Here is a 12,799-nt window from a genome sequence, read left to right as displayed (position 1 = left end):
ATAGAACCCCCTATAGCAGAAGTCTGCCTGCTAGGTTCTGCAAGGTGGCAATGGCCTCTGATCAGGCAGGAAAAGGGGACTGAACCTAAACCTCTAAAAGATTCAGAGGGGATACTGACCCCTGATTTGGTAGGAAAAAGGGGGTCCATAGTTAAACTTAGAAGGGTTTCCAAGGTAAGACTGCCCCCCTTTTAGATACAACAAGAATTAATGGAAATAACTAGGAAACAATGGTTTTAAACTCTGAATGATTCTGCTTGAATGTGAGATTGAACATTGACCTGAATTTCAGTTACTAATGACCAATTCTAGTCAGTGAGAAATGCAGATACTGGTGGCTGGGTTCATCTGCGTCTGCAGCAGTGCTGTGGGACACAGATTCAAACAGTATGCACAATCACACTGACTACACTCCTTGTGGGACTCTAGGTACGGGGATATACTGTGGGATACACAAACACAGAAAGTCTATGACCCATGCTAAATGGCAAACAGCAGCAGGATGTTGGTAGTGAAAGCCATCAAATAGATGTCTAATTTAGGGCTGAACACTCAATCATCACTTCTTCTCAACGTATTGACTACATTTGAGTCTCCTTAACAGTTACTGACGACTACAAAAAGAAGCTTCTCTGACCAAAGGGGATAGCAGTACTTACCCATAGCCATAAATATAAACATAGATGGTAGGTTTATGGGCATAGCATACTCATTTAGACAAATTTCCTCCTAAGACATATTTGCTATTTATTTGAGATATAGAGTCAAGTTCTAGAATGACTAACCTCAAACAGAAAGTTCACAGAAATTCAATTTCAGACCACCTCTTACAGATAGAAATATATCTCCTTTATAAGTCTCTGTAAATGGTATGTTGAGTGGGGCCTAATTAGTTCTTGTACAATTTTGTCTGAAGAACTATGCAGTGCATATTTGAAAATGGATATAATATCCATGTATTGAAATACCAGTCAGCTATACATTGACAACAGAAAACACAGGAGACTATTGATTTCTTCATTGGTTGACATATGTACCAGTACCAGAAAGAAACAAAGAAAATTCCAGTTCTGAGAAACGTGCATTAATTATTATTATTCTGAAACTGCCAGAGCAGGAAAAAAAAAAAAAAAAAAAAAAAAAAAAAACAAGACAAGCAAAGTTTCTTAACTTGTAGTCTGAATAAACACTATGGATGGCATGAGGCTGGGCCACTGAATATAATGCTGAAGTCATTAAGCAATTCTTTTCTTAGATAAAAATTGGTTCCAGTATATGGAAACAAGGTGAAGGAGCCCTACAATGGGTAATCAAGTTATCTCAAAAACAGGGAAATGGAATTACTGAGTCTGGGCACTAGGGTGGGCCTGGACGATGATGGTTGATTTTTTTGAGAGTCATCTGTCCTATTAGGTAGCATGGCTATATCAAAATGGAGCTGTTGATACTTGAGAAACTACAATGCTTTTGTATGTTCTCTTGTTTCCAAGATGATTAACAAATCTGATGGCAGGCTGTGACAATGAAGGTCAGGTTTAAAGTGCCTGATGACTTTCACAAAAGGTAAGCGCTTATTCAGTAGGTCAGAGTGGGATCTGAAAATCTATATTTATAAAATACTACTCTAGAAATAATTTTGGTACTAGTCTTTGACTTATGCGACCTGCACTCAGAGTGCAACAAGGTAGACTAGGGTATGAGCAATTTTCTTGTTGCTGAGGCAAAAGACCTGACCCAAAGCAATTTAAGGAAGGAAGGAGTTTAGTATAGCTTATAGTTTCTAGGAGAAGTTTTATCATGGAGGGAAATGCATGGCATACTGGGGCAGGAAAACTGAGTGGGAAGGAGGCATCATACCCCCACATCAGCAGAGAGGACGAAGAGAGAAAAAAAACAAAGAGAATGTGAAACAGCCTGTAATATCTCAGGGCTTTCCCCCAGTGAAGCATTGCCTTCAGGATGTCTCCACCTCCTAAAGGTTCCACAATCTCCTGCAACTGCACCACCAGCTGGGGATTCAGTCTTCAAACATATGAGCCTTTTGGAGACATGGTACACTAAAGCCACCACAGGCAACTTGAGCACATTAAAACAAATAAGGCTGAAAACTGGCTCATAAATGTATGAAAACATGGAAGAATTAATTCCTAGGTTTTTTTCCCCTATTTTTCATGATAGTAGGTTCTGCTAAATCTAGAGGTTTAGATCTAAGGCAATTTAACCTTCTCTTTTGTTATTCTATGTAACTGTCAAGAAAGATAAGAGATGGCCTTTTCCTTTATATATAAACTTTATTTGACATTGAAATACAAATGCCATAAGAACTCTATGGAGAATTTCTTTAGTCAGAGGCATTCTGCAAATGAGTCATTAAAAAGAGTCTGAATATGTACTACAAGGAATAGTTGTAAGACATGAACCATTTCATAGAGGTAATGAGCCTTGATTTAACTGTCTACCCCCAGTTCAATGATGCACTGTACCTTTCATTAACGATGTAACTTGCATATGATCTCCTCACAGAGATGTGTAATCCTCACATTAAAGATATCCATGACTCAGCCAGCTAAGGAATTGCCATAACAGGTGGCTATGGGGCCTGCACTTGGGTCAGGAGAGGAATTGCCCATGCAGGTAGCTATTCTTATAATTGATTCTCGCGATTGGGTGGTTTGGGGGTCAACACTTAGGCCATCTGCAGAACTGCTCATAGCTGCTTGTCCCCAGTCAAGGAGAGCCTAACAACTTCTCCAAGCTTGGCGACACTGTTATTTCCCAAATTGCCAAGCCTGTGGCTGTAGTCCTTGAAGGCTGCAGACATTTAAGGTCCAATGGCTGATTGCAAAGCAAGGGCCACCTGGGAGACCATGCAGGAAGTTATCCCCAGGAGAGCATGTTCCTCTGTGGGCCTATTCACAACACCTCAACCTGCCTGTCAAGTCCAGGACATCAACCCTGTGCCCCACAGGACCTCAGTTTGGATCATACTCAAACATCCTCAGGTAGTAAATATCCTGGGGAGAAAAGAGCACCTCCTGGATAGCAAACTAGTCAAAGAGGCTAGGGCCACACCATGACCCACCTGGAGGTGACACAAACAAGGAGGAACCCACATATACCCCAGGTCACCCAGGCAAAGCAAGTGGGCAGACAAATTCCCCACACTCCCCTCTTAAACAAATCTAGCCTGGTGATACAACTCTGGGGCCCCAAGTAGAACAAGTACTTCTCTCTCAACACACCAAGAGGTTAAACTAGAGAATGGGCCAATCCTAATGCAAAACAATAAATGCTAGACATCAAGTCAACAAATCCCCACCAAGAATACATAGCATCATAATGAAATCTTCCAGTGAAAACACAAAGTATACTCCAGACATAAAATCCCACAATGAAGACATGCTGAACATAAAAAAAGAAATGAGACCATGAACAAACAAACAGCTGAATCAGACGAAAATCATCACAGAACCAACAATTGCATAAATGCAATACAAGAGACACGTAATAGCACATTGCTCTCATTTATCATGTCAACATGATAGAAGAAAAAATAAGAGAGGTCTCAAGAGACAGATAAACAGTTTAAAAATGAATCTACAAATAGATGACTGTAACAACTAGTGGATTAAGCTAAATGAGGAAATTACCAAATGTAGGCATGAATTCCAAGAAACAACAAATTATCAAACCAGGACCTGAAAATGGAACTTAATAAAGGGATAGAAATGATGCAGAAAAATACAACAGAGAACAGAAATTAAACAGCTCCCTTAAAATCCTCTCTAGAAAATCTCACTCAGTAGGTCATGTTGAGGACAGAATTTCAGAACTTGAAAACAAGTCAGAGGAATTGGATCGTGGAACTACGATGAGTTCAAAAAATCATGCAAACTGAATATGAGGGACTTGTAGAACACACTAAAAGTCCAAATATTCAGATCATAGGCATGCAAGAAGGAGAAAAATACAGGCCAAAGGCAGACAGAGCATCTTCAGCAAAATTATTGAAGAAAATTTTCCAATACTCACAAAAGAGAGACCCATCAAAACTCAAGAAGCTCAAAGAGTGCCAAATAGGACCAAAAAGTAAATGCAAGTCATATTATAGTTAAAATGGTAAACAATGAAAGCAAAGAGAGGCTGCTAAAGACAGCAAGAGAAAAAACAGATTAGAATTACTTCTAATTTTTCAATGGAAGCTCTAAAAGACAGAAGAGCACAGACCTAGTACTCAAAATGTTGAGAGACTATGGTTTCTAACCCAAACTACTATATCTAATGAAAGTATCCCCCATAACCGAATGGGAAAGGAAAAAATTCCATGATAAAAGATACCTCCATGAATATAGGAATACAAAGCCAACCCTACAGAGAATTCTTCGGAGATTACCCTGCACAGAAGAATCCACCAACTAACCTCAAGATCCTATAAAAGAGAAAAACAATAACCAAAACCAGAAGAGAAGTGAAAATATATAAACTTCACATAGCACCAAAATTCTCAAAGTCTTTACAGTGACAGTGATTAAGTCAAACCTCACAGTTATAACTATAAATTTCAGTAATCTCAATTCATAATAAAAGGACACAGACTAACTGGCTGAATCAAAAAATGGCTACATCTATTTGTTATCTACAAAAAAACCCATTTCAATGGCAAAGATAAAAGCTCCCTCAAGATGAAAGGATGGAAAGCAATCTTCCAAGAAAGTGCAAATGAGAAATAACTGGGTTTATCTACACTAATATCTGACAAAATAGACTTCAAACTAAAAGTAACTAAAAGAGGCAAAGAAGGCCAGTTTTTCTTCATCAAGGGAATAATCCAACAAGAGGACATAGCAATCATAACCTTATATGAACCAACTACAAGTGCACTATACTTTATAAAGCAAAATCTAGCTGGTAACAAATCAGAAATAAGTCCCAATGTCATCATAATGCGAGACGTTAATAGCTCCCTTTCATCAATAGACAGATCCTCCAAGCATAAAGTCAGCAAAGAAATAATGGAGCTTAATACCACAGATCAATTGTATCCAACAGACATCTACAGAACATTCTACCCTAATTCTACAGAATATGCATTCTTCTCAGAAGCTCATGAAACCTTTTCTAAAACAGATCATGTATTGCAGTATAAAGCATTCATTCATAAATTTAGGAAAATTGATATGACTCCAGCTACCATATCTGACCACAATTTATTGAAACTAAACTCAACAACAAGAGAAACAACAGAAAGCATGCCAACTCCTGGAGACTGAGCAACTCACTACTGAACAATGAATGGCATGTGGAAGAAATTAAGGAGGAAATTGTGAAATTTTTAGATCTGAATGAAAATGAAAACATATTATTTAAGAAATTATGGGAGACAATGAAGGTAGTCCTCAGTGGAAAATTCTTACATTAAGTGCCTTCATATCAAAGACAGAGGGAGACCAAATTAATAATTTAACCATCCATCTAAAGGCACTAGAAAATCAAGAATATTCTCATCCCAAGTGCTCCAAATGGAAAGGAATATCTGAGTTCATAGCAGAAGTCAATAAATTGGAAATTAAGAAAACAATTATAAATATTGATAAAATGAAGATGTGGTTTTTCAAAAAAGAAAGAAAGAAAGAAAGAAAGAAAGAAAGAAAGAAAGAAAGAAAGAAAGAAAGAAAGAAAGAACAGTGAGAAACCCTGGTCAATTTGATCAAAAAATATTTAAAAATTAATTAATTAAAAGACAGAGAGAAAGTCTCAAATTGGCATCAGAAATGAAAATGGAGAGGTAACAAACTGAAACCAATGAAAGTGGAAAAATCATTGGGACATTCTTCCAAAGCCTCTATTTCAATAAACTGGGCAATCTGGAACAAATGGATGAATTTTTAGACACATACCACCTACCAAAACTAGTCTGACATCCACATCCAGAAAATAGCAACAAACACCTCAGTGCACTGAAACACATCATAACAGAAATACAGAGGCTGCAGAGAAGTCAGCACTAACCAGTAACACATTTGCTAAGGCTCAAGGCCTGTTGAGGAAGAAGGGGTGGATGGATTGCAAGAGCCACAAGGCAGGTAGAAATAGCCCTAGTCAAAGCTCTCTCCAAAGTCAGAGTTCTTAATTACACAACGAACTCCAATAACCCTACAGAGGGGGCCAGCAGAAATATGGCAAGTGGGGGAGGGGACATATTGTAACCTTTGCTTAAAAAAATTAATAAAGAAAAGACAGCCATATGTTTTAGAACAAATCAGATAAGATCAGGTTCCTAAAATTATCGCCACACCAATGGAGTCAGGTACTTACATCTTCTGCTAACTTCTGAGTTCATCCTCATGTACATGAAAGAGGTGTCCTTCCTTTAAATTAAAAGAATTAGATGAAAAGCTATTAAAATCAACAAGGTATTAATATTATAACAGGACCAGAGGCTTGGAATATTTCAATCATCTTGAGAAATTTTCTTAAATAGTTTTAGAGTTGAATAGTTCCAGTTATGAGTTAGTGAAAAAATAGAATGAAAATCTCGTTGATTAGTAAATTTAATTTGCTGTCAAGTGTATTAAACTATTATACATCTTTCTCAAAACAATGCTAAATATTCAAAGACATATCAGCAACATCTAGAAAGATAGATAATGGCTTACTCATTTTGTAATTAATTCTGAGCCTGCTATGGATGTCTCTAGTCATTAAATATCTGAAGTCTATTTAACATAATTGATATATGTGCATATGTAATACTTCTGATTATAATCGATTCTATAAATAATGCATACCATTTACACCATGCATCATTTTGATTTGTTTTCAATACTTATTTAAAATATATATGTTTTTTATTTCTGTGTCTGAGTTCTGAAATACATAGAAATAAAATATTCACAGAATTAATTTCTCATTTAATGACTACTTGACTCCTCTTTAAATATCAGTCTTTAAAGCATTCAAGCTAGATGTATCATCAATCATGAAAAACCCATTAAAACAAGAAATTTAGCTAAAGTTAGATTTAACATCATTCCCTTTTAATAAGCCAATGAAAACATCTTGCAGAAATGCAACATTCTGGTCAGTCTTTAACCCTAGGCACCTTAGGTTCTTGTTTTGCATTTTTATTTTAATTTAAAGTTGTTCCTTGATCCTATCATTTCACTCATCCAATTTTCTTACCATTGTTTTTAAATCACTGGTGTAATTTCAGCAATGCTATTAAGTGGACTTGAAAATCCCTCAACAGCTAAAGGTTAAAGAAAAACCCTGAATAAGGAACTTTTAAAGTCAATATCCACAGAATTAATTGTCCAATGTTCTGCTATCTATTTTCCTATACTTCAACTTATGCCAAAATTATGTTTTCATTAACAAATATCTAAATATTCATATAGTACGGTATCAATTTCCTTTTCCTATGTGTTTTGTAACCTAGCTTTTTTGGATAATAATTTGAATATTATTATTAAAATATGAAAAATCCAGTTTATTTATTGCTCTAGTAAATATACACAAGCTATCTCTAGTGCCCTGATACTTGCTTACATGTGACTGTTTTTAAAAATTGAATAAGGCATTTGCTGCATAAGCATAAGTACCTGCATTCAAGAACCCTACACCCATGTAAAAATCAATACTATGGAAGACATTAATAATCCCAGCCACACCTCTAGAAGGAAGGCACAGACAAGAATCTGTAGGAAGGGCTGGAGAGATGGCTTAGAGGTTAAGCGCTTGCCTGTGAAGCCTAAGGACTTCAGTTCGAGGCTCGATTCCCCAGGACCCACGTTAGCCAGATGCACAAGGGGACACACACATCTGGAGTTGGTTTGAAGTGGCTGGAAGCCCTGGCGTGCCCATTCTCTTTGTCTGTCTCTTTCTCTCTGTCGCTCTCAAATAAATAAATAAAAACTAAAAAAAAAAAAAAAAAAAAAAGAATCTGTAGGAAGCATGCTCAGAAGGCCAGCTAGCATTGCAAAAAATAAAATATCATAACATAAGCAAGAAACTTGCCTCAAAGGAGGTGGAAATTGAGGACTGGCTTACCCCCAGATTGGCCCCTGACCTCCACATATGTGCCATTGTAAGTTCATGACCCCAACACATAAAAAATAAACAAACAAACAAGACCTGAGAGATGCCTCAGCAGTTAAGGTGCTTGCCCACCAAGCCTAACAAGGTGAGTTCAATTTCCCAGTACCCACATAAGCCAGATGCACAGAGCAGCACCTGAGTCTGGAGTTCTAGAGTTTATTTGCAGTAGCTGGAGGCCTTGGCATGCTCAATTCTCACTCATTCTCTCTCTTTCTCTCAAAATAAATAAATAAAATATATAGAAAAGACTGTTTTAAAGGTAAGTAAATAGATAAAATGCAGTTTGGGCTCACGGAGTTGAACACAACCTGATCATATATTCACTACTCAGAGTACAATGAGTGATCCATTCCAGGTGCTGTGACAAAATAAACTGAATGGCTTATAAACAACAGAGTATAATCCCCTCAGTTCTGGAAGCTAGGAAGTCAAACGTGAAGGAACTGGATGATTTGATGCCCTGTATTGGCTGTCTCTGTGGTTCATAGGATACTTGTAGCAGTTGCCCGACATGATAGGAGGTTGCAGGTCCTTCTTGGATCTCCATGAGGTCACTTTTGTGCCTTTCATGGACTCAATCCTCATGATCTAGTCGCTACCTAAAGTGCTCATCTCCTATTGCCATTACCTTGGTTTTGAGTATGTCAGCATGTGAATTTGGGAGGAAATTCAGACAATAGCAGGCACTCATTCTAGTCTTAATGAAGTCTCTCTGAAAAGACTGACTTTCTAAAATGACTCTGAAATTGGAGTTAAAGTAGGAATATAAATAAAACCACAAGTAAAGATGTAGAAGTTGGAAAAAAAAAAGCCATCATCGCAGGGGATAGTGAGTCATGTAAAATCCTCAAACAATCTTAGATCAAGCTTTTGTGGTCAAGAGTAAACTTAAAAAGTAGAAGGTGTTAATGACCTTGATGTAAGTTAATATGTAAAAATTCTAGAATGACATCTGCCTCAGGGAAAGCAGTTAATAGAAGCTACTGATATTTGTTCATGGTAATATTGTTATATTGCTTTACTATGAGTATTCTTATAATTGATCACCAATCTGACTATTCTTATAATTGATCACCAATCTATCAAAAGAAAATGACTAGGAGAAGTAATAACATGTAAATTGATGACTCACAACTTGGAGTATATATGTGAATAAAAATAGGCACTACAAAATACCAACATTAATTAAAGGAGACACTATGGAGATGAAATAAGGCTCTATTAATCAGGAGGATCTTTTTGCAAACAGTTTCCTCTTACCAAAGCAACAATGTAAAGACACTATGGTTGAGAAACTCATTTTCACAATGTTATAAAAAATGAAAAAGAAGTGGAGGTACCTTATGAGAGAAGCTGAGTTCCAAGGGGGTGATTTAATTTGATAATGCAGCCACTAGGTGTTTAATTCAGTCACACCTCATTACAAGACATTTCCCATCACAGTAATCCAGCTTCACTAAAGTTTCCATCATGCTTCTCAATCGGTACTTTGTTCATTGTCTCTTTCTCACTTCTCTTGATCAAAAACAGGAAAAATGATGGGGCAAAATCTCATATTTGCTTAAGTGTTCATGTGCTTTGTCCGTCTGCTAAGTACTACTTGGGTGATGGATGGCTTTCACTCAGTATTACATAGGTATGCCCATTTTGAGAAACTTTATTTTTGTAGTGCATTAAAAAGACAAAAGAGGGCTGGAGAGATGGTTTGGCAATTGAGCACCCTTGAAGGTGAAGCCTAAGGACACCAGTTTGAGGCTCGATTCTCCAGGACCCAGTTAGCCAGATGCAAGGGGCTCACGCCTCTGGAGTTCATTTGCAGTGGCTGGAAGCCCTGGCGCGCCCATTCTCTCCCTCTCTCTCTCTCTCTCTCTCTCTCTCTGCTGTCTCTCTCTGTCTGTCTCTCTGTCTGTCTCTCTTTTTCTCTATCTGTCTGTCTCTCTCTGTCTGTCTGTCTCTCTCTCTCTCTCTCTCTCTCTCTCTCTCTCTCTCTCTCTCTCTCTTTCTCTGCCTCTTTCTCTCTTTGTCACTCTCAAATAAATAAATAAAACTGAACAAAACATTTTTTTTAAAATTTCACAGAAAAGACAAAAGACCTCTATAGGCCTTTAAAAACAAACTTGAAATTTGCCTCACTTTGCTGGGAATCCAACAAGACATTCATATTCTACTAACAAAACCAAGATAAAGTATCTATTGTATTGATAAAGTAATTGCAAATATCATGACATCTTCCAAAGAATATTCTAGAATGTACTAAGCCTTAAAGCATAGCTGTACACTGCTGATAAATAGTATTTCTTATATATAGAAGAGGACACAAAAACCCACCAGTATCCAGAGGAAAACAAACTCTTTAGAAAAATAAATAAATAAATCCAAGTATGATTCTTCAGGATTTTTCTGCTCATATTATACATAATTTGAAATATTTATTTTATCAATAAAACAATGACAATGGTATTCAAGTGCACAATTTATTTATTACTTATTGCAAACTATGCATCAATCTGAAAATATCTGTTACCTTAATCTATAGAGTACCTTTATGAGCAGTGTGTCACCATGATCTCAATTTTATAGCCAAAATTTCCTAGCATTATACAGGTAGGAAAAGAACAGTGGAAAAAGTGATTTTCTAGACTATGGATCTTAGTTTACTGAGAATGTATAACTCTACTAGGAATAAAAAATTAACTCTAGAACAGTTTTTAGATGGTGTAAAGTAAAAACAGCTTATGATGTTTGAGAACGATACTGAGCCTGAGAATATAAAAGTAGAAATGTTGATCGGTAGTGTTCATAAGAAACATGACAGTTCTGCAGAAAAGGAGTTACAAAACTTAGACATTCCCACCAGGAAACTTCCTGGGGGATATGTTCAGTACTTGATCAAGGGCAGATGGTGGACTCCTAGAGCTGGAATCTACTTAGTTCCACTCCCCTATGAGGGAGGATATGATGAATTCGGTAATAGATGGGTGAATTATGAAGTAAAAAGGAGGCTATGGCATTCTCTTCCATTTACGGGAACGCTTAACAAGGAAGCGTAAGCCTTGGTGTTTATACAGTCCTTGGGGTATAAGAAATAAGTAACCTGTTATTCACCTTACACCTAGTTTCTGTTTGTATAATGTTGTGGTCAATGATACAAGACGCCCCATCTATCTCTCACCCTTTAGTATTGCAAAATTGATTATTTTCAATTTAACATCAACTGCTTTTTCAAAACAGCTTCTGCCAATTTTGTTCCAATGATAATCTTAAAACCCTCCTCTATATAAATGCTGAGGAAGACAGATTTTTTAAAAAATATCTATTTATTTATTCATTTGAGAAAGAGAAAGAAGCAGAGAAAGAGAGAGAGGGAGAGAACGGACGTACCAGGGCCTCTAGCCACTGCAAACAAACTCCAGATGTATGTACCCCTTTATACATCTGGCTTACATGGGTCCTGGAGAGTCAAACCTGGATCCTTTGGCTTTGCAAGCAAATACCTTGACTGCTAAGCCATCTCTCCAGCCCCAGGACAGATATTTTTTATCATGGATTTTGGATTTATGATTCATTATTGTCTCACTCCCCTCCTAGCTCAGGTCTTGAAAGGACCTACTTAAAATTACAGCATTCTCAGGACATTAGTACTCTATAGTTTTCTGTATCAAGCATTTAAGTTGTTTTACTCTCCATCATCGCTGACTCAAAAATTGCCAATTTCACAGGCAAATGCCTTAACTACTAAGCCATCTCCCTAGACCAAATGCCAAGGACCCACATAAGCCAGATGCAAAAGGTAACACATGCATCTGGAGCTCATTTGTAGTGGCTGAAGGTCCTGGGGTACACATTTTCTCCCTCTCCCCCTCTCTCTCTACCTGTCTCTTTCTCTCCAATAAATAAATATTTTTAAAAAATTGTCAATTTCATTTCACCACACCTACATGGTTAAAATGACACCAAGTTCATTGTGGAAGATATAACTCTGGCCCAATTATTCCAGAAAGTAGAAATTAATGTTTGTTGGCTTTTTAATTTGTCATTACAATATTACAAGCATAATGTCAGTCTCATGCCACTTTTAATTAGTTTAACCAAGATATGGTCTCAAGTGACACATATGTTCCATTTGTTGGGGAAATGAAGAAAAACTTTCTTGAGTGACATAGCTTCTCTTCCTAATAATTTGCCATAACGTTTCAGTTAATGAAGTAAAACATGAATGAAATTCACCTATACATTCCAAACTTATTAAAGGTATTTACTGAGGATACATTATATGACAAAACAACTGTTCGTTGATTTTTGTTTGCATTCAAATGATTTACATTTAGGGAGTCCTAAGCCAAGGGATAAGATTAGGTGGGCCTAAGGTCTAATGATAAGGATAACATGATATCATTCAACTGCTTGACCTGGAGTCATGAATAAGGTATCAGAGAACAAGTGAGGATATCACTCGGTCAATTGAAAGAACCACTAACCAAGTTCCACAAGGCCCACAAGGAAGTGCTGGAGGAGCGGAGGAGGCACTAACTCCATCACAATTCCACAATCACATCCACAACTACCTTAGATACAGTATGTAACCCAGAGGCAGAAATGCTACTAGCATATTAAAAGTTGGAAAAATCAAGGGATACCTTCTCTCTCCCAAAGCCAATGCTGCTCTTAAAGATAAGTGGCAAAGGTTCATTAGTATCATAGA

The sequence above is a fragment of the Jaculus jaculus genome, chromosome 11, assembly GCF_020740685.1.
Source record: "Jaculus jaculus isolate mJacJac1 chromosome 11, mJacJac1.mat.Y.cur, whole genome shotgun sequence".
Taxonomy (NCBI): domain Eukaryota; kingdom Metazoa; phylum Chordata; class Mammalia; order Rodentia; family Dipodidae; genus Jaculus; species Jaculus jaculus.
Note: the sequence above shows the minus strand (reverse complement) of the source record.